The 21,844-nt window shown below is 49.4% G+C and overlaps 1 pseudogene; it reads right to left on the bottom strand.

Annotated features, from left to right (window-relative positions):
• Window positions 1-21,844, bottom strand: part of LOC141020624 (uncharacterized) — a 50,058-nt pseudogene that overhangs the window by 2,897 nt on the left and 25,317 nt on the right.

Genomic DNA, 21,844 nt, shown 5'->3' on the forward strand with positions numbered 1-21,844 from the left:
GGACATTGGATGTCATTGATAACGGGATCACATCATTAGGAGAATGATGTGATGGACAAGACCCAATCCTAAGCATAGCATACAAGATCGTGTAGTTTCGTTTGCTAGAGCTTTTCCAATGTCAAGTATCTTTTCCTTAGACCATGAGATCGTGCAACTCCCGGATACCGTAGGAGTGCTTTGGGTGTGCCAAACGTCACAACGTAACTGGGTGACTATAAAGGTGCATTACGGGTATCTCCGAAAGTGTCTGTTGGGTTGGCACGGATCGAGACTGGGATTTGTCACTCCGTGTGACGGAGAGGTATCTCTGGGCCCACTCGGTAATGCATCATCATAATGAGCTCAATGTGACTAAGGCGTTAGTCACGGGATCATGCATTGCGGTACGAGTAAAGAGACTTGCCGGTAACGAGATTGAACAAGGTATTGGGATACCGACGATCGAATCTCGGGCAAGTAACACACCGATTGACAAAGGGAATTGCATACGGATTGATTGAATCCTCGACACCGTGGTTCATCCGATGAGATCATCGTGGAACATGTGGGAGCCAACATGGGTATCCAGATCCCGCTATTGGTTATTGACCGGAGAGGCGTCTCGGTCATGTCTGCATGTCTCCCGAACCCGTAGGGTCTACACACTTAAGGTCCGGTGACGCTAGGGTTGTAGAGATATATGTATGCGGAAACCCGAAAGTTGTTCGGAGTCCCGGATGAGATCCCGGACGTCACGAGAGGTTCCGGAATGGTCCGTAGGTGAAGAATTATATATAGGAAGTCAAGTTTCGGCCACCGGGAAAGTTTCGGGGGTTACCGGTATTGTACCGGGACCACCGGAAGGGTCCCGGGGGTCCACCGGGTGGGGCCACCTATCCTGGAGGGCCCCGTGGGCTGAAAGTGGAAGGGAACCAGCCCTTAGTGGGCTGGGGCGCCCCCCTTGGGCCTCCCCCATGCGCCTAGGGTTAGGAACCCTAGGGGGGGAGCTTCCCCCTTGCCTTGGGGGGCAAGGCACCCCTTCCCCCCCACTTGGCCGCCGCCCCCCTTGGAGATCTGATCTCCCAAGGGCTGGCGCCCCCCCAGGGGTCCTATAAATAGTGGGGGGGAGGGAGGGCAGCAAACTACAGCCTTGGGCGCCTCCCTCTCCCCCTGCAACACCTCTCTCTCTCTCTCTCTCTCTCTCTCTCTCTCTCTCTCTCTCGCAGAAGCTCGGCGAAGCCCTGCCGGAGACCCGCTATATCCACCACCACATCGTCGTGCTGTTGGATCTCCATCAACCTCTCCTTCCCCCTTGCTGGATCAAGAAGGAGGAGACGTCGCTGCACCGTATGTGTGTTGAACGCGGAGGTGCCGTCCGTTCGGCACTCGATCATCGGTGATTTGGATCACGGCGAGTACGACTCCGTCATCCACGTTCATTGGAACGCTTCCGCTCGCGATCTACAAGGGTATGTAGATGCACTCCCTTCCCCTCGTTGCTAGTACACTCCATAGATGCATCTTGGTGAGCGTAGGAATTTTTTTAAATTATGCTACGATTCCCAACAGTGGCATCATGAGCCAGGTCTATGCGTAGTTACTATGCACGAGTAGAACACAAAGAAGTTGTGGGCGTTGAGTTTGCCAATTCTTCTTGCCGCTACTAGTCTTTTCTTGTTTCGGCGGCATTGTAGGATGAAGTGGCCCGGACCGACCTTACACGTACACTTACGTGAGACAGGTTCCACCGACTGACATGCACTAGATGCATAAGGTGGCTAGCGGGTGTCTGTCTCTCCTACTTTAGTCGGAACGGATTCGACGAAAAGGGTCCTTATGAAGGGTAAATAGAAATTGGCAAATCACGTTGTGGTTAGACATAGGTAAGAAACGTTCTTGCTAGAAACCTACAAACCACGTAAAAACTTGCAACAACAATTAGAGGACGTCTGACTTGTTTTTGCAGCAAGTGCTATGTGATGTGATATGGCCAGAAGATGTGATGAATGATATATGTGATGTATGAGATTGATCATATTCTTGTAATAGGAATCACGACTTGCATGTCGATGAGTATGACAACCGGCAGGAGCCATAGGAGTTGTCTTTATTATTTTGTATGACCTGCGTGTCATTGAATAACGCCATGTAAATTACTTTACTTTATTGCTAAACGCGTTAGCCATAGAAGTAGAAGTAATCGTTGGCGTGACGACTTCATGAAGACACAATGATGGAGATCATGATGATGGAGATCATGGTGTCATGCCAGTGACGAAGATGATCATGGTGCCCCGAAGATGGAGATCAAAGGAGCATAATGATATTGGCCATATCATGTCACTATTTGATTGCATGTGATGTTTATCATGTTTTTGCATCTTATTTGCTTAGAACGACGGTAGTAAGTAAGATGATCCCTTATAATAATTTCAAGAAAGTGTTCACCTTAACTGTGCACCGTTGCGAAGGTTCGTTGTTTCGAAGCACCACGTGATGATCGGGTGTGATAGATTCTAACGTTCGAATACAACGGGTGTTGACGAGCCTAGCATGTACAGACATGGCCTCGGAACACACGCAATACACTTAGGTTGACTTGACGAGCCTAGCATGTACAGACATGGCCTCGGAACACGGAGGACCGAAAGGTCGAGCATGAGTCGTATAGAAGATACGATCAACATGGAGATGTTCACCGATCTTGACTAGTCCGTCTCACGTGATGATCGGACACGGCCTAGTTAAGCTCGGATCATGTTTCACTTAGATGATGAGAGGGATGTCTATCTGAGTGGGAGTTCATTAAATAATTTGATTAGATGAACTCAATTATCATGAACTTAGTCTAAAATCTTTACACTATGTCTTGTAGATCAAATGGCCAACGTTGTCCTCAATTTCAACGCGTTCCTAGAGAAAACCAAGCTGAAAGATGATGGCAGCAATTATACGGACTGGGTCCGGAACCTGAGGCTCATCCTCATAGTAGCCAAGAAAAATTATGTCTTAGAAGCACCGCTAGGTGATGCACCAATCCCACAGAACCAAGACGTTATGAACGCTTGGCAATCACGTGTTGATGATTACTCCCTCGTTCAGTGCGGCTTGCTTTACAGCTTAGAACCGGGTCTCCAAAAGCGTTTTGAGAAACATGGAGCATATGAGATGTTCGAGGAGCTGAAACTTGTTTTTCAAGCTCATGCCCGGGTCGAGAGATATGATGTCTCCGACAAGTTCTTCAGCTGTAAAATGGAGAACAGTTCCGTTAGTGAGCACATACTCAGAATGTCTGGGTTGCACAACCGCTTGTCTCAGCTGGGAGTTAATCTCCCGGATGACGCGGTCATTGACAGAATCCTCCAGTCGCTTCCACCAAGCTACAAGAGCTTTGTGATGAACTACAATATGCAGGGGATGGAAAAGACCATTCCCGAGGTATATTCAATGCTGAAATCAGCGGAAGGGGAGATCAGAAAAGAACATCAAGTGTTGATGGTGAATAAAACCACCAAGTTCAAGAAGGGCAAGGGTAAGAAGAACTTCAAGAAGGACGGCAAGGGAGTTGCCGCGCCCGGTAAACCAGTTACTGGGAAGAAGTCAAAGAATGGACCCAAACCCGGGACTGAGTGCTTTTATTGCAAGGGAAGTGGTCACTGGAAGCGGAACTGCCCCAAATATTTAGCGGACAAGAAGAAGGACGGCAACACCCAAGGTATATGTGATATACAAGTAATTGATGTGTACCTTACCAATACTCGTAGTAGCTCCTGGGTATTTGATACCGGTGCGGTTGCTCATATTTGTAACTCAAAGCAGGAACTACGGAATAAACGGAGACTAGCAAAGGACGAGGTGACGATGCGCGTCGGGAATGGTTCCAAGGTTGATGTGATCGCCGTCGGCACGCTACCTCTGCATCTACCCACGGGATTAGTTTTAAACCTCAATAATTGTTATTTAGTGCCAGCTTTGAGCATGAACATTGTGTCTGGATCTCGTTTAATTCGAGATGGCTACTCATTTAAATCCGAGAATAATGGTTGTTCTATTTATTTGAGAGATATGTTTTATGGTCATGCCCCGCTGGTCAATGGTTTATTTTTGATGAATCTCGAACGTGATGTTACACATGTTCATAGTGTGAATACCAAAAGATGTAAAGTTGATAACGATAGTCCCACATACTTGTGGCACTGCCGCCTTGGTCACATTGGTGTCAAGCGCATGAAGAAGCTCCATGCAGATGGACTTTTGGAGTCTCTTGATTACGAATCATTTGACACGTGCGAACCATGCCTCATGGGTAAGATGACCAAGACTCCGTTCTCCGGAACAATGGAGCGAGCAACCAACTTATTGGAAATCATACATACCGATGTGTGTGGTCCAATGAGTGTTGAGGCTCGCGGAGGATATTGTTATGTTCTCACTCTCACTGATGATTTAAGTAGATATGGATATGTCTACCTGATGAAACACAAGTCTGAAACCTTTGAAAAGTTCAAAGAATTTCAGAGTGAGGTTGAGAATCAACGTGACAGGAGAATAAAATTCCTACGATCAGATCGTGGTGGAGAATATTTAAGTCACGAGTTTGGTGCACACTTAAGGAAATGTGGAATAGTTTCACAACTCACGCCGCCTGGAACACCTCAGAGAAATGGTGTGTCCGAACGTCGTAATCGCACTCTATTGGATATGGTGCGATCTATGATGTCTCTTACCGATTTACCGCTCTCATTTTGGGGTTATGCTTTAGAGACTGCCGCATTCACTTTAAATAGGGCTCCATCGAAATCCGTTGAGACGACACCGTATGAATTATGGTTTGGGAAGAAACCTAAGCTGTCGTTTCTAAAAGTTTGGGGATGCGATGCTTATGTCAAGAAACTTCAACCTGAAAAGCTCGAACCCAAATCGGAAAAATGCGTCTTCATAGGATACCCTAAGGAAACTATTGGGTATACCTTCTACCTCAGATCCGAAGGCAAGATCTTCGTTGCCAAGAACGGGTCCTTTCTGGAGAAGGAGTTTCTCTCGAAAGAATTGAGTGGGAGGAAAGTGGAACTTGATGAGGTGATAGTCACCCCTTCCGAACCGGAAAGTAGCGCAGCGCGGGAAAATGTTCCTGTGGTGCCTACACCGACTGGGGAGGAAGTTAATGATGATGATCATGAAGCTTCGGATCAAGTTCCTGAACTTCGTAGGTCCACAAGGACACGTTCCGCACCAGAGTGGTACGGCAACCCTGTCCTAGAAATCATGTTGTTAGACAACGGTGAACCTTCGAACTATGAAGAAGCGATGGCAGGCCCGGATTCCGACAAATGGCTAGAAGCCATGAAATCCGAGATAGAATCCATGTATGAAAACAAAGTATGGACTTTGACTGACTTGCCCGATGAGCGGCGAGCCATAGAAAACAAATGGATCTTTAAGAAGAAGACGGACGCGGATGGTAATGTGACCATCTACAAAGCTCGACTTGTCGCTAAGGGTTATCGACAAGTTCAAGGGGTTGACTACGATGAGACTTTCTCACCCGTAGCAAAGCTGAAGTCCGTCTGAATCATGTTAGCAATTGCCGCATACTATGATTATGAGATATGGCAGACGGACGTCAAAACGGCATTCCTTAACGGCTTCCTTAAGGAAGAGTTGTATATGATGCAGCCGGAAGGTTTTGTCGATCCTAAGAATGCTAACAAAGTATGCAAGCTCCAGCGCTCAATCTATGGGTTGGTGCAAGCATCTCGGAGTTGGAACATTCGCTTTGATGAGATGATCAAAGCGTTTGGGTTTACACAGACTTATGGAGAAGCCTGTGTTTACAAGAAAGTGAGTGGGAGCTCTGTAGCATTTCTCATATTATATGTGGATGACATATTATTGATGGGAAATGATATAGAATTCTTGGAAAGTATAAAGGCCTATTTGAATAAGTGTTTTTCAATGAAGGACCTTGGAGAAGCTGCTTATATATTAGGCATCAAGATCTATAGAGATAGATCAAGACGCCTCATTGGTCTTTCACAGAGTACATACCTTGACAAGATATTGAAGAAGCTCAGTATGGATCAGTCCAAGAAGGGGTTCTTACCTGTATTGCAAGGTGTGCAATTGAGCACGGCTCAATGCCCGACCATGGCAGAAGATATAGAAGAGATGAGTGTCATCCCCTATGCCTCGGCCATAGGGTCTATTATGTATGCCATGCTGTGTACCAGACCTGATGTAAACCTTGCCGTAAGTCTGGTAGGAAGGTACCAAAGTAATCCCGGCAAGGAACACTGGACATCGGTCAAGAATATCCTGAAGTACCTGAAGAGGACTAAGGATATGTTTCTCGTTTATGGAGGTGACGAAGAGCTCGTCGTAAAGGGTTACGTCGACGCTAGCTTCGACACAGATCTGGATGACTCGAAGTCACAGACCGGATACATGTATATTTTGAATGGAGGAGCAGTAAGCTGGTGCAGTTGCAAGCAAAGCGTCGTGGCGGGATCTACATGTGAAGCGGAATACATGGTAGCCTCGGAGGCAGCACAGGAAGCAGTCTAGATGAAGGAGTTCATTACCGACCTAGGGGTGATTCCCAATGCGTCGGGCCCAATGACTCTCTTCTGTGACAACACTGGAGCTATTGCCCTTGCGAAGGAGCCCAGGTTTCACAGGAAGACCAGGCATATCAAGCGTCGCTTCAACTCCATTCGTGAAAGTGTTCAAAATGGAGACATAGATATTTTTAAAGTACACACGGACCTGAATGTAGCAGATCCGTTGACTAAACCTCTCCCTAGGGCAAAACATGATCAACACCAGGACGCAATGGGTGTTCGATTCATCACAATGTAACTAGATTATTGACTCTAGTGCAAGTGGGAGACTGTTGGAAATATGCCCTAGAGGCAATAATAAATGGTTATTATTATATTTCTTTGTTCATGGTAATTGTCTATTGTTCATGCTATAATTGTATTGTCCGGAAATCGTAATACATGTGTGAATACATAGACCACAAAGTGTCCCTAGTAAGCCTCTAGTTGACTAGCTCGTTGATCAACAGATAGTCATGGTTTCCTGACTATGGACATTGGATGTCATTGATAACGGGATCACATCATTAGGAGAATGATGTGACGGACAAGACCCAATCCTAAGCATAGCATAAAAGATCGTGTAGTTTCGTTTGCTAGAGCTTTTCCAATGTCAAGTATCTTTTCCTTAGACCATGAGATCGTTTACTAGAGCTTTTCCAATGTCAAGTACCAACCAAACGCGCTCCCACGTCCCGGATCTGGTCATCCCCGTATCTCCCCGTCCCGTTTTCTGCGAGGTCTTTCTACTAAGTCCCAGTAATTTTGCATCATGTCTGCATCTTTGCCATGCCATATCTCCGTGCATATAGCTCCGTTTTGCATGTATAATATATCAAAATGTTCATCATGAGATTCTATTCATTTTTTTCCATTGTGCCATGCTTGTTTGAGTCCATCTTGATGCCCTAATCATCGTTGCAAGAGTGCTAGTTGATGTTAACTACTGTCTGTTATCAGAACTTGGTGATTTGTCTTTTTCATTGCATCTTGTGTGTGCATCCTATGAGCATAAGCTCTACATGTGTCGTGAACTACATCATGCCATCTTTACAGGGGTGCTTATCTTGTATTTTTGTGATCTATGTGGTGACTAGGACAAGCATGCAAAGTAGCCTCCGTGATGTTGCTGATTTCTGTGACTTAAGTCATTTCTGCTAAGTCCGAGTCTGTTATATTTTGTTGCTATGTAAACCTGCTGTTACCAGGAGTTCTATGCATAATATGGAGATGTTAACTAAGGGTGTTTTTTTCTACATGTTATGATCTATCCATCCATGCCCTTTGTTGCATTTATGGCCTGCTGTAGCTTGTTGTAATCTTGCTCTCAATTTGCTAAATAATGTTGCTGTCAGTCTGTTAACATTAAGTTCAGTATTGCCATGTGTTTTGCTAGTGATCCATGCACCCTATGAACTTTCTCTTGCCATGCTTAGCTCCATAATTATGTCTTCTTACTGTTGGTTGACTTCACATGCCATGATATGCTCTGTGGTGAGTGGTACAAGCTCACCAACATGCCTACTTATCATTATTTCTGCCATGAACCGTTATTTTCTCCAAGTCTGAATCTGTCATATTACTTGCCATGGTTGCGTGGATGCTACCATATTTTCTGTTGATCTTTGGAATTAGTTAAGTAAGGGAGTTTTGTTCTTTGTCTTTAGTACTAGCATGTCATGCCTTTGTTTGCCATGATAAGTTCCTGTAGCATGTTGTTTCATAGCTCTAAACAGTGCAACCTGATGTTATTTCTGTCATGCCCAGTGATTTCTGCCAAGTCTGTGAAACTGTTATTATTTGCAATCTTGCCATGTCATTTTGAGCATGTTCTATTGATTTCTGGAGATATCTCACTGTTCATGTTTTGTCATGCTTTACCTGTACATCATGTCCATGCCTTTTGTTATCATGTTGGGGTGCTGTAGCATATTTTAATGATGCTTGCAAGATGCCAAGTTGCTGTTTTGGACAGATTGTTGTTATATCTTGTTTGGAGTGTATGTGTTGCACCGTTGCTCCGTTTTGAGCATGCTCTATATGAAACTTGCTTAGAATTTCATGTAGTTTCATATTATCATGTTGCATCCTTGTTTTGAGGTGTTTTCTTGATGTTTGGGTGTATTTTGCATCAATGCCATGTTTAACTTGTTTTGCTCATATCTTCTAGGCCGTAGCTCCGAACCTAATGAACTTTATATGTAACTTGACTAGAATTTCGTGTAGATTGTCTTGGTGCATCTTAACTTGCTGTTTAACAACTTGAACATAAGGTTTATTCAGATCTGTGAAATTTGCATATGAGGACTTACCGGAATTGTTATATGTTGTTTCGGGCCTCATTTAAACTTGCTTTGATGTGTTGCTCTTGTATGCATCATCTCTTGCCATGAGTAGCTTCATATAGCCTTGTCATGCATCATGCTTGGTTGAGCATCATGTCATGTTTATGTGTTGTGTGTTTACCGTGTTGTTTGCTTCTTTCCGGTTGTGCTTCTTCTCGATAGTTCACATTTCGTTGCGTTCGTGAGGATTCGTTCGACTACGCTTGGTTCGTCTTCGTGGCTTCATCTTCTTTATGGACTCGTTCTTCTTCCTAGCGGGATTTCAGGCAAGATGACCGTCACCTTGGATCTCATTACTATCATTGCTATGTTAGTTGCTTCGTTCTATCGCTATGCTGCGCTACCTACCACTTGCTTATCAAGCCTCCCAAATTGCCATGAAACCACCTCTAACCTTTGTCACCCTTTCTAGCAAACCACTATTTGGCTATGTTATCGCTTTGCTCAGCCCCTCTTATAGCGTTTGTCGTGGAATTGTCACGGCAGATGTCCTTGAGCTAGGACTTAGTCGTGGAGCCATCGCAACTAGGAAGCTTGAAGGGGTTATGCGGGACAAGAAACACGAGGGTTTATACTGGTTCGGCCCCTTACGGTGAAGGTAAAAGCCTACGTCCAGTTCGAGGTGTTATTGATTAGGGTTACGATCGCCAGGGAGCTAAACAGCAATGCCCGGTTCTCGATGAGATTGTTGTCGCCCCTAAACCGCTGCCGGGTCGTCCCTTTATATAGGGAGGCTGACGCCCAGCAGCCCTTAGAGTCCCGGCCGGCTCATGAGTGTCCGGCTCGGACTCTAAACAATACTTGCCTTACACTACAAGTTCTATTATAATAATGATTGTAACTACGGGCCTTAAGCCATATCCGGGTCTCAGCCCATCTCTGGCCCATCGTCTTCAAACTTGGCTCCGGGCTTCTGGCAATGACCACGCGAGTAACCCGGCCCTCCTGGCGGGTGACTCCCAGGTCTATATCCTCAACATTAGGCCCCAGATTGACTTGAGCCGGCTCGTGTCAATCTTCAACTCTGCCAACAGAAAAAATCTCCGGCTTACTGTTCGCGTGAAGGCCATAACCCGGTGTGACGTCATTCTCCGGACTCCGGATAATCCGCCGTGACGTCATCCTCCATTAAGTCCGTTTTTTACTCCGCCAGATCCGCAACGGATCTCTGCTTTTACTGTCTTTGCGAAAATCGAGGCGCCGTGAGGGGGAGATAACCACGCCGTGGTCTCCTTGAATCTCGCGCCCACTTATGACTTACCTTATAAATAGGCCGGCCCGGCACTCTCTTCTCACACTCTCCTTCTTCCTCGCGCTGTCGTTCCTCTGCCCGAGCTTCTGCCGCCGCCGCCGCCGTCGCGCCCCTGATCTTCATCGACCCGGCCGCTGCATCACCCTGACCCGGACCAGATAACGGCGGCGACCTTCGCTCTTCCTCAACTCCGGTGAGTCTTCTCTGCCTTGCTAGAACAGATCTGCGGTAGGGTTCTTTCAGTTCTTCGTGTTCATCACCATTGCCCACAGACTCGGTAGTTCTTGTTGCCACTGTAGTTAGTTGATCTTTAACCTCGCGTAGAACCACTGCGGTAGAGGTTCGAGACCCTTTTCATCTATAAGAAAACCCTCTTTTTACTGCATAAGAATTGTGTTCAACCTCAAGAACTTCTTCTGCCTCTGTTTTTTAGGTCTAGAAAATTTTCACCTCGCCCGACCATTTTGATCCAAAAAGTTACTGCAATATGTGAAATCCGTTTTACCATACTTAGTAAAAACTGCAACCCTTGAATCTTGGCGGCTTACATGTCCGGTTTAAAGAGAACCATGCTCTGTAAAATCCTCCGACTTAACTGCAGTAAGCCGTAGATGACCAACTTAACCTGAAAGCCCCGATAGCTTAGATAACCCACCATATCAATATATATCATTAGTCCCCTTCATAAGCCGTCACTGTAGTTTGAATGATAATCCCCGGCTTATAATTAACCCGGACATTTTTCTCTTCCTCATAGACCACCAACCGTCACCATGCCTCCCAAGGCTCCCATCACTTGCAACTGGATGAAATCCAACATCACCGAAGAGACCCTGGCCAACTTTGTTAAGTCCGGATATTTGCCCAAGAAGGAAGTGATGTCCTACCGTGCCCCTGACCCGTCCGAAGAGAGACCTCAGCCGAGGGACGGGGAGGTAGTGATCTTTGCAGACCATATGAGCCGCGGCTTCGCACCGCCCGGCTCAAAATTCTTCCGGGACGTGCTCAACTTCTTTGACCTTCGGCCTCAGGATATAGGACCCAATTCCATATCCAACATCAGCAACTTCCAAGTTTTTTGTGAAGTATATCTTGGAGAAGAGCCGAGTCTGCTGCTCTTCAGAGAGCTGTTTTATTTGAACCGCCAAACCGAGTGCGCAAACGGTCCAAGTCTAGAGTTAGGCGGCATCTCCATCCAACGGCGCAGGGACTGTCTATTTCCTTACGCAGAACCGCCAAGTCACCCTAAGGACTGGAACATGACTTGGTTCTACTGCCAAGACACGTCCCCGGCTGATGAGAGCCCACTGCCCGGCTTTCGCCCAACGCGCCTGGAGCCGACTCATCCGCTATCTGACAAGCTGACTGCCGCGGAACGCCAGCCTCTGCTTCCAACGATCAATAAGATCAAGGCCCTGCTAGGCAACGGTCTGAACGGAATAGACCTGGTCCGGGTCTGGATCTCATGGCGGGTGATCCCATTGAGCCGCCGCCCCGGCTTAATGTGTGAGTACACCGGGCGAAAGGATGACCCGCAGAGGCACAGTCGCAACGACCTTCCAGAAGACGTTGCCGAAGAAGAGACCAAGGCTCTATTAAACGAGAGCCTGGCAGACTGTGGAAAAACCGGGCTAGCCCCGTTCTGCAAGACCAATCCAGCCCCAGCGGTAAGCCGCTGACTTTAACCTTTCCATTTTTTCTTTTACCTGTCATCTTACTAAGAACTCATTACTGTATTTCTCAGGCTGATGATAAATTCTGGCGGGTCAAGTATGACCATGAGGCGGCCAAGAAGGCCAGGAAGGCGAAGAAAGCCGCCAAGAGAGCCGCCCCTCGCAAAAAGGAAACAGACCCACTGCTTCAGAGCTGCTGCAATTAAGCGATAGCTCCGAGTCAGAGGTAACCCTTAAACCTTTAAACTCTTGCCATATTTATTGTTTGCTGCTGTCCACTTTACCATCATTTTGCTTATTGACAGGATGACACCGGCGCCAGTAACCCGGTGATTGAAGAGGTAACATTACTCCCCTCCGACTCGGAGCCTTTGCCACAGCTGAAAGTCCGAAGGGTAACCCGGAAAGTAAGCTTTTCTCATCCATTAGCTCATCAAGACCCTCAATTTCTTTTGAAGCAGCAGGTTCACGAAAGCCGGCGTCTCACCCGGGCCCGCAAGGACACCGACCTCTCCGCCGGGTTACCCGACGCGACAAGAAAACGTCGCACCGAGGTTTTTTTCTCACCTGTACCCTTTTCATCCGTTGGCGGGTGTCATCCGTCAGCCACTCAACTCTTCTGACTCCAATTACCAGGAGACCTCCCCCTCTTCGGGTGACTCCATGCAGTCAAGTCTGCCGGCCTTCAAGACTGCACCCGGGTAATAACAATCTCCTTACATTATCTGTCTGTACTTACTTTTTGTATACCTAACACTTCTGTCTTTTCAGTGCCCAGGCAAAGCTCACCAAAAGAGCAAAAAAGACCAGGTCAGCCGGAGTGCCAGACGTGCCTGAGCCGGAGACGACGGCTCAAGAGCCGCCAGCCGCCTCCGCCCCCGAAGCCACCATTCCCATGGACACGGCGCCTGAAGCCCCTGCCCCGACCATCAAGAGAACAACCGAAGCGTCAGCTAACCCGGAGGCCTCCGGCTCAGCCCCACCAGCTAACGACCCGGACGTGGTAATTACCCGGACGGAGTATGTTGAGCCGGGGAGGCCGACCGCACTGGCCAAATGCTCCGCGAAGGGGGAGTTGCTGCAACCCCATCGGGTGAATCTGGATCTCTCCAGCTACACCGATTTAAGCATTGGAGAGCTTGTCTCAGGCTACATCAGCCAAGTCCACAAGAGCCGGGACGCCGAGATCGCCATGGTCAACCAGATCCAACAAAAATCTGAGGTAACCTTCTGCTGTTTTCTTACTTTCTGCGTAGTGATCCTTGTCATTCTAGCCCCCAAGTCTAGGACTTATACTTGAATATGTTGTAGACTTAGATTCCGGCTTACTGAACTGAGCCGGCCGTGCATAGATAGATACGTTCAATATGCATTAGCCCCCAAGTGCCAAGTGTCTTTGCTTGGAAAGCGCTTGGGACTTTATAGAATGACTGTTAATAACCCGGAAATATATGCAGGCTGTTGGCAAGAAATTAGAGTCGGACCTGGCGGATCTCAAGAGCCGGCTGAAGGCACAAGAGATGGAGACCCGGAAGGCAAACGCCAAGTTTGTCTCCAGCATCGCTGCTCAAGAAAAGCTGAAGACCGAATTTGATGCTGAGCGGAAGGCCTGGGCTGAAGAGAAAGCCGCACTGGTAACCCGGGCGGAACAGGCGGAGAAGGCACTCTCTGAAAAAACCGCCGAACTCTCCAGCCTAAAGCGCCAAGTGTCCCAAATGGTAGCTGCCATCTTCGGTAAGTCGCCTCACCGGCTTTCATTCATGTTAGAAAGTTTACATCTCCTGATTCATCCTTGTCACCGAATCATCTGATGTTGTTAAACAGGTTCCAGAAGCGCCAACTTGAACCAGAGCGTGGTCACCAAGCTAAAGGCCGTGTACACCCTGGTGGAACAACTCTACACCGGGTCACAGCGCGCTTTAGCTGTGGTGGCCCTATCCAACGAGGTGCCAACCCATCTGGCCGAAGTCCTGCGCCGGCTCGCTGTTCTGCCACAGCAGATCCAGGAGCTACGCCGAGCCTCCGCAAGATCCGGAGCAATTGCCGCACTGAGCCGGGCCAAAGCATTCCTGCCGGAGCTAGACCCGGCAGACATCGCACTGGGTTACCCGAGCTTGAAGGAAGACGGCTCCACCTTCGACCAGAAGGACTTCGCGGCATGTGTTAAGGCTGTACGCCCGGTGGCCACCATCATCGGGAATGACACCGACTTAACCAAGTATCAGCCGGGGTACAACGCGGAGAATCAGAGGATTCCAACCCCTCGCTATGAAGCTCTTAGTCTGATTCCTCCGGCTCGTCAGCACACCTTCGCCCCCGAGATTGACCCGGCCGGGTTAATTGACGAAGAAGCCCAGTTCGAAGCTCTCAGCGGCATCGACTGGAAGTCGTCAACCTTCGAGGTCTTGGGATCAACCGGAGCAGAAGACGAGCCGGGGACTTCAACCCAGCAGGCATCGTAAAGCGGCTGGCGGTTCACCGAACAACGCTCCAACCTTGAGACTTGAGGAATTTTGTAATAGACTAGGTGCAACATTTTATCTCTGCCGTGCCATCGTGCACGTAATGAATGCTGGAAACACTTGAAATTATCCTTTGTGTTCCTCCGGGTCGTAATTATCCCTTTGTCCTTCTCAACCTTAAAAGTGCCTTTAAGTATCTGCATAGAAAGGCAAATCACAAGTCGCAAGGCGGCTTACCGCCCTAAAAATCAGGTGTTTGAGATGGATAACCCGGAATACAAACCAAAAAGACTGGTCCTTAACTATATTCTGAACACAGTCGTGATAACACACTCAACAGCCTGTAAGCATACTTCCGGGTTAAATAACCCGGGTAGCACGGTTGGTATCTTAACTCGAATTTACTTGTCTTGATGACATCCATGATGCTCAACTAACAAGATAAACCAAAATTAAGCCGGCAAGTGAAACCCGGCCATGCACACGTTGTCATAATCAGAGTAGACTTTGCGATAAATCGGAACTTAGGGGCTTCCAGTTCGAATACGACCAGAGACCCGGCCCGAAAGGGGTTTAAGCCAAGATTCGGATACGATCATATAGCCCCCAATGGGTGTGGCGATGCCAATCAAGAGGGTACCGACAGCTATGTTCTCTTGGGTTCGAATACGACCCATGTTTGAACAGGAAGCCCCCAAGTGAGTCTGAAAATTGTTTAACGACGCTGATTCGAATACGATCCACGTCGGTTCTCAGAGGGGTTACACTATGATTCAAATATGACCAAAGGCAACCTCCCAATGAGCTCGGCACTTTGCCAATCAAATGGGTATCGACAGCTATGTTCTCTTTGGTTCGAATACGACCCATGTTTGAACAGGAAGCTCCCAAGTGATCTTACTGCTTACGGCTAGACTCGAATGCGATCATAAGCCGGATCCTCCTTTCAAATTAGTATGACACGTATATTTGGAGGAGAAAAAAGGACAGAGGTCCTGCTTTATTGCTTATCATAATATATATATATGTCTGAGATAAATATGTACACCACAAGAGCTGGTAGTTCAAGTGTAATAAGGCCGAAGCTGAGCGATATTCCACGGCCGACGGGTCTCCTCCTCAGATTTACGCGAATCTTTACGCTCCCGAACATCAATGAGGTAATATGACCCGTTGTGCAAGTTCTTACTGACCACAAAGGGCCCTTCCCAAGGTGGGGATAATTTGTGTGCATCTGTTTGATCCTGGATGAGCCGGAGCACAAGGTCGCCTTCCTGGAAGACCCGGGTTTTGACCCGGCGGCTATGATAACGGCGCAGGTCTTGTTGGTAAATCGCTGAACGGGCTGCTGCCACATCATGCTGTTCATCCAACAAGTCCAGAGCAACTTGGCGCGCCTGTTCATTGTCCGTCTCAACATAAGCCGCCACACGAGGTGAATCGTGACGGATGTCACTAGGGAGGACCGCTTCTGCCCCATAAACCATGAAGAAAGGCGTGAAGCCAGTAGACCTGTTAGGAGTAGTGTTGATGCTCCATAAGACGGAGGGCAACTCCTCCACCCAACAACCCGGCGTCCGTTGCAAAGGGACCAAAAGCCGGGGCTTGATGCCCTTCAGAATCTCCTGGTTAGCTCTCTCAGCTTGACCATTGGATTGGGGATGAGCCACTGAGGAAACATCAAGCCGGATATGCTCTCGTTGACAAAACTCTTCCATAGCGCCTTTGGACAGATTAGTGCCATTGTCTGTTATGATGCTGTGCGGAAAGCCGAAGCGGAAGATCACCTTTTTCAGAAATTGAACCGCCGTGGCTGCATCACACTTGCTAACTGGCTCAGCTTCCACCCACTTCGTGAATTTGTCCACTGCCACCAAGAGGTGGGTCTTCTTATCCTTGGACCGCTTAAAAGGCCCGACCATATCAAGCCCCCAGACCGCAAAGGGCCAAGTGATCGGGATCATCCTCAATTCCTGAGCCGGCACATGAGCCCGTCGGGAGAACCTCTGACAACCATCACACTTACTGACCAAGTCCTCCGCATCAGCGTGAGCCGTCAACCAATAAAAACCATGACGGAATGCCTTGGCCACAAGGGATTTTGAGCCGGCATGATGGCCGCAATCCCCTTCATGGATCTCGCGCAAGATCTCTTGACCTTCCTCAGGGGAAATACAACGCTGAAATACCCCTGAAACACTGCGATGATGCAACTCGCCGTTGATAACAATCATTGACTTGGCCCGCCGGATTATTTGCCTGGCCAAAGTTTCATCCTCAGGCAACTCTCCCCGGGTTATATAAACCAAGTACGACATTGTCCAGTCTGGTATGACATGAAGAGCCGCCACCAGTCGTGCCTCCGGGTCAGGGATAGCCAAGTCCTCCTCTGTAGGCAACTTAACCGAAGGGTTATATAGGACATCCAGGGAAGTGTTAGGCGGCACCGGCTTTCGCTGAGAGCCGAGCCGGCTTAAAGCATCAGCCGCCTCGTTCTTCCTGCGATCAATGTGCTCCACTTGATATCCCTGAAAGTGCCTGGCAATGGCATCAACCTCGCGGCGATAAGCCGCCATGAGGGGATCCTTAGAATCCCAAGTGCCTGATACTTGTTGAACCACCAAATCTGAGTCCCCAAAGCACCGTACCCGGCTTAAGCTCATCTCCTTAGCCACCCGAAGACCGTGGAGTAAGGCCTCGTATTCAGCCGCATTGTTAGTGCAAGGAAACATCAATTGTAGCACATACTGGAACTTGTCACCCCTAGGGGAAGCCAATACAACACCAGCCCCCGAGCCCTCCAGCTGCCTGGACCCATCAAAGTGAATAGTCCAATAGGTGTTATCCGGCTTCTGCTCAGGCACTTGCGACTCTGTCCAATCATTAATAAAATTGACCAAAGCCTGAGACTTAACAGCAGTGCGTGGCACATATTTGAGGCCATGAGGCCCAAGCTCAATAGCCCACTTAGCAATTCTCCCTGTAGCCTCTCGGTTCTGGATAATATCCCCAAGAGGGGTAGAACTGACCACAGTGATGGGATGACCCTGAAAATAATGCTTGAGTTTCCGGCTCGCCATGAACACACCATATACAAGCTTCTGCCAGTGCGGGTACCGCTGCTTGGACTCAAGAAGCACCTCACTGACATAATAAACCGGCCGCTGAACCGAATGCTCCTTACCCGTCTCCTTACGCTCCACCACCATAGCCACACTGACGGCTCGCGTGTTTGCCGCCACATACAGTAGCAAGGGCTCCTTATCAACCGGAGCAGCAAGGACGGGGGGCTCTGCCAGTTGCTTTTTCAAATCCTCGAAGGCGGTATTAGCTGCATCATTCCAGACAAAGTTATCCGTTTTCTTCATCAACTGATACAAGGGCATAGCCTTCTCACCCAAGCGGCTTATGAACCGGCTTAAAGCAGCGATGCGACCTGCCAAACGCTGAACATCATTTATACATGCCGGCTTAGCTAGAGAAGTGATAGCTTTGATCTTCTCCGGGTTAGCTTCAATTCCTCTGTCAGAAACCAAGAAGCCCAATAGCTTGCCCGCAGGAACACCAAAAACACATTTGGCCGGGTTAAGCATCATCTTGTAGACCCGGAGATTATCGAAGGTTTCCCTTAAGTCATCTATCAGGGTTTCCTCCTTGATGGACTTAACCACAATATCGTCCACGTAAGCGTGAACATTGCGCCCGATCTGTTTATGGAGACAATTCTGTACACAACGCTGGTAAGTCGCCTGCGCACACTTGAGCCCAAAGGGCATAGAGACATAGCAGAAGGCTCCAAAGGGAGTGATGAACACCGTCTTCTCCTGGTCCTTAACTGCCATCTTAATCTGATGATACCCGGAATAGGCATCCAAGAAACTTAAGCGTGCACAACCTGCCGTAGCATCAATGATCTGATCAATACGGGGGAGAGCAAAAGGGTCAGCCGGACACGCCTTGTTCAAGTCCGTGTAGTCCACACACATCCGCCAGGTGCCGTTCTTCTTAAGTACAAGCACCGGGTTAGCCAACCACTCTGGGTGAAAATCCTCAACAATGAACCCGGCCGCCAAAAGCCGGGCCACTTCTTCACCAATGGCCTTCCGCCTCTCTTCGTTAAACCGTCGAAGGAACTGTCTGACCGGCTTAAATTTTGGATCAACATTGAGAGTGTGCTCAGCGAGTTCTCTAGGTACACCTGGCATGTCAGAAGGTTTCCATGCGAAGATGTCCCTATTCTCACGGATGAACTCGATGAGCGCGCCTTCCTATTTCGGGTCCAGATTTGCACTGATGCTGAACTGCTGAGACGAGTCACCTGGAACAAAATTAACAAGTTTAGTCTCATCAGCTGATTTAAACTTCATTGCTGGTTCATTCTCCGTGGTTGGCTTTTTCAGGGAGGTCATATCTGTTGGGTCAACATTGTCTTTATAAAATTTCAACTCTTCTGTGGCACAAACAGACTCTGCATAAGCCGCGTCACCTTCCTCACACTCCAGAGCCACTTTCCGGCTGCCGTGAACCGTAATGGTCCCGTTGTGACCCGGCATCTTGAGTTGTAAGTACACATAACACGGCCGTTCCATGAACTTGGCGTAAGCCGGCCGTCCAAATATGGCGTGGTAAGGACTTCTTATCTTGACCACCTCAAAGGTCAACTTCTCCACCCTGTAGTTGTTCTCATCACCGAAGGCCACTTCCAGTTCGATCTTGCCGACTGGATAAGCCGATTTACCGGGTACCACACCATGGAAGATAGTATTTGACTGGCTGAGGTTCTTATCAACTAGCCCCATACGACGGAAAGTCTCATAATAGAGGATGTTGATGCTGCTGCCTCCATCCATGAGTACCTTTGTGAACTTATAGCCTCCCACTTGAGGAGCCACCACTAAGGCCAGGTGGCCCGGGTTATCCACCCGGGGAGGGTGATCCTCCCTACTCCACACTATGGGCTGCTCCGACCACCGTAAGTAGCGTGGAACCGCCGGCTCAACAGCATTAACAGCCCTCTCGTGAAGCTTCTCGTCTCGTTTGCACAAACTAGTGGTGAACACGTGATACTGTCCACCGCTAAGCTGCTTTGGGTTGGTCTGATAGCCCCCCTGTTGCTGTTGATGACCCTGACCAGACTGTCGATTAAAGCCCCCTTGACCGTTCTGAGGACCGGAATTTGACCCGCCGCCCGGGCCATGAAAGCCGCCGGCGCCTGAGCCGCCACCCGGACCATTGTAGTTTTTAAAGGCCTTCATGATAGCACAATCCTTCCACAGATGAGTCGCCGGCTTCTCTCTAGAACCGTGTCTCGGACAAGGTTCATTCAACAGCTGTTCCAGAGAAGGTCCTGACCCGCCGCCTCGGGGAGGGGGCCTCCCCTTGCGTCGCTGGTTATTACCTTGAGAGTTGGTGTTGGCTACAAACTCTAGGCTGCCATCGGCCTTGCGCTTGCCTCCTCCTTGATTCCCCGGGTTAAACTGAGGACCCTTGCCATTGCCGTTCTTCTTTCCCTTCCCTGTCCTTTCATCATCTGAAGGGGGATCCTTGGTACCATCAGAATCGGCGTACTTGACAAGAGCCGCCATTAGTGTACCCATATCCGTGCAGTCACGTTTAAGCCGCCCAAGTTTCATCCTTAGGGGCACAAAGCGACAGTTCTGTTCCAACATCAAGACTGCAGAGCCGGCATCCATCTTATCTGATGAATGTATGATCTCCTTGACCCGGCGAACCCAATGGGTCGTGGATTCACCCTCCTGCTGCTTACAGTTAGTCAAATCCACAATTGACATAGACTGCCTACAGGTATCCTTGAAGTTTTGAATGAACCGGGCTTTCAGCTCAGCCCAAGACCCAATGGAGTTCGGTGGTAGCCCTTTTAACCACGTGCGGGCAGTTCCATCTAACATCATGGTGAAATATTTGGCCATGGCCGCCTCGCTGACCTCTAGCAATTCCATAGCCATCTCATAACTCTCAATCCAGGCCGCAGGCTGTAAGTCAGCTGTATAGTTAGGCACCTTCCTAGGGCCCTTGAAGTCCTTAGGTAGACGTTCATTACGGATGGCCGGCACCAAACAAGGGACACCCCCGGTCCTGGTAGAAATACCCACATCAACGGACGCCGTCGGATAAGCCGGGGGGGTCTGGTAAGCCGTCAATTGCGGCACCTGCTCCGCCTCTTGCCGTGCTTGGTCTGCTGCGTAGAAGGCTCCAACATGAGCCGGGCCATGGCCAGGGGGTGGGTCATGGCGTCGGACATTACTTGAGCCGGTTGCTGAGACCATGCGCCGGCTGTAACTCGGGCTCTGGCCTGGGCGAGGAGTCGAGTGGATCCTGTCCCGGCTGTAGGAGTACACCTCTTGCTGTGCCAGCGCTGTCTGGAGGAGTTCTCTGACCCGGCGGGTCTCAATAGCCGTCGGAGAATCGCCATCAACGGGCAGAGCCGCCAGCCGTGCTGCTGCGGCGACCATGTTCTCCAGCGGGTTATTATAATGGCCCGGGGGTATTGGCACATACTGAGGCGGGGCGGGGGGCCCCTGGGGAGGCCCCATCACTCGTGGTTGAATAAGGGGTCCAGATCCGGGTGCTACGACCCCCGGCGGGTGACTAGACCCTGCACCCGGTGTGTTGAAGAGGTTGCGCGGATCGTAAACCGGTGGGAGTCGAGATTGGGCCTTTTGATGCCTCCTTCTCATGACCTCATTGGCCGCGTTCTGATCCATCGTGAGTTGGAAGGACTGCGCCTGAATTAGCTGAGTCCGGGCATCGAGAGCCGCCTGCTCCACAGCCAGTCTGATCCCTTCCGCCGCAAGGTCCTCTTTAGCTTTTATCAGATCCAATTTTAGCTGTGCCACCTCCGCATCATGCTGAGCTTGATCTGCCGGGTCACCCGTGGCAGTTAACAGGGCCGTCATCTTGTCCGTGAGATCCATCAGCACCTGAGCCGGGGAAGGCACCGGGTTTTCCGATCCGGCAGCGGGGTTCTGAACAGGCTGCGCACCAGCCATAAAAACTCCGACCTGACTTGGCGGCTCAAAAAGGTCCGGAATACTATTGCCATCGGAATAACTCATGAGCCTGCCATCTTGAAGTTGGTACAACGAGTTTGACTCATCAGCGGCCGACTCGCCGTCAGAGCCGGCGGCCGCCTCATCACCAGACCCGGATGGATCAGAGGGCCCTCCGTGGATGCATCCCACAAAAGCGCGCCTTAAGGCAGGCCGGGCCCGGGCGGGTCGTGCGCGCTGAGCCGTTTCGATGAGATCGGCGCGGGGATCCGGCTCGGGGCCCGGCTCACCAATCTTGCTGATGAAGACATGAATTCCACCGAAGGGGACCCGGTACCCGTACTCCACTGAGCCGGCGTCGGGGCCCCAGTCCGCATCGTCGATGTAGAGCTTGCCGCGACGACTCTTGGTCATCCGGCCCACAGCGTATCCCTTGAGCCCTTCGAAGCTGCCCTTCAAGAACTCAAATCCACCGTGCGCCGGCCCCACGGTGGGCGCCAACTGTCGTGGAATTGTCACGG

The sequence above is a fragment of the Aegilops tauschii genome, chromosome 6, assembly GCF_002575655.3.
Source record: "Aegilops tauschii subsp. strangulata cultivar AL8/78 chromosome 6, Aet v6.0, whole genome shotgun sequence".
Classification (NCBI taxonomy): Eukaryota; Viridiplantae; Streptophyta; class Magnoliopsida; order Poales; family Poaceae; genus Aegilops; species Aegilops tauschii.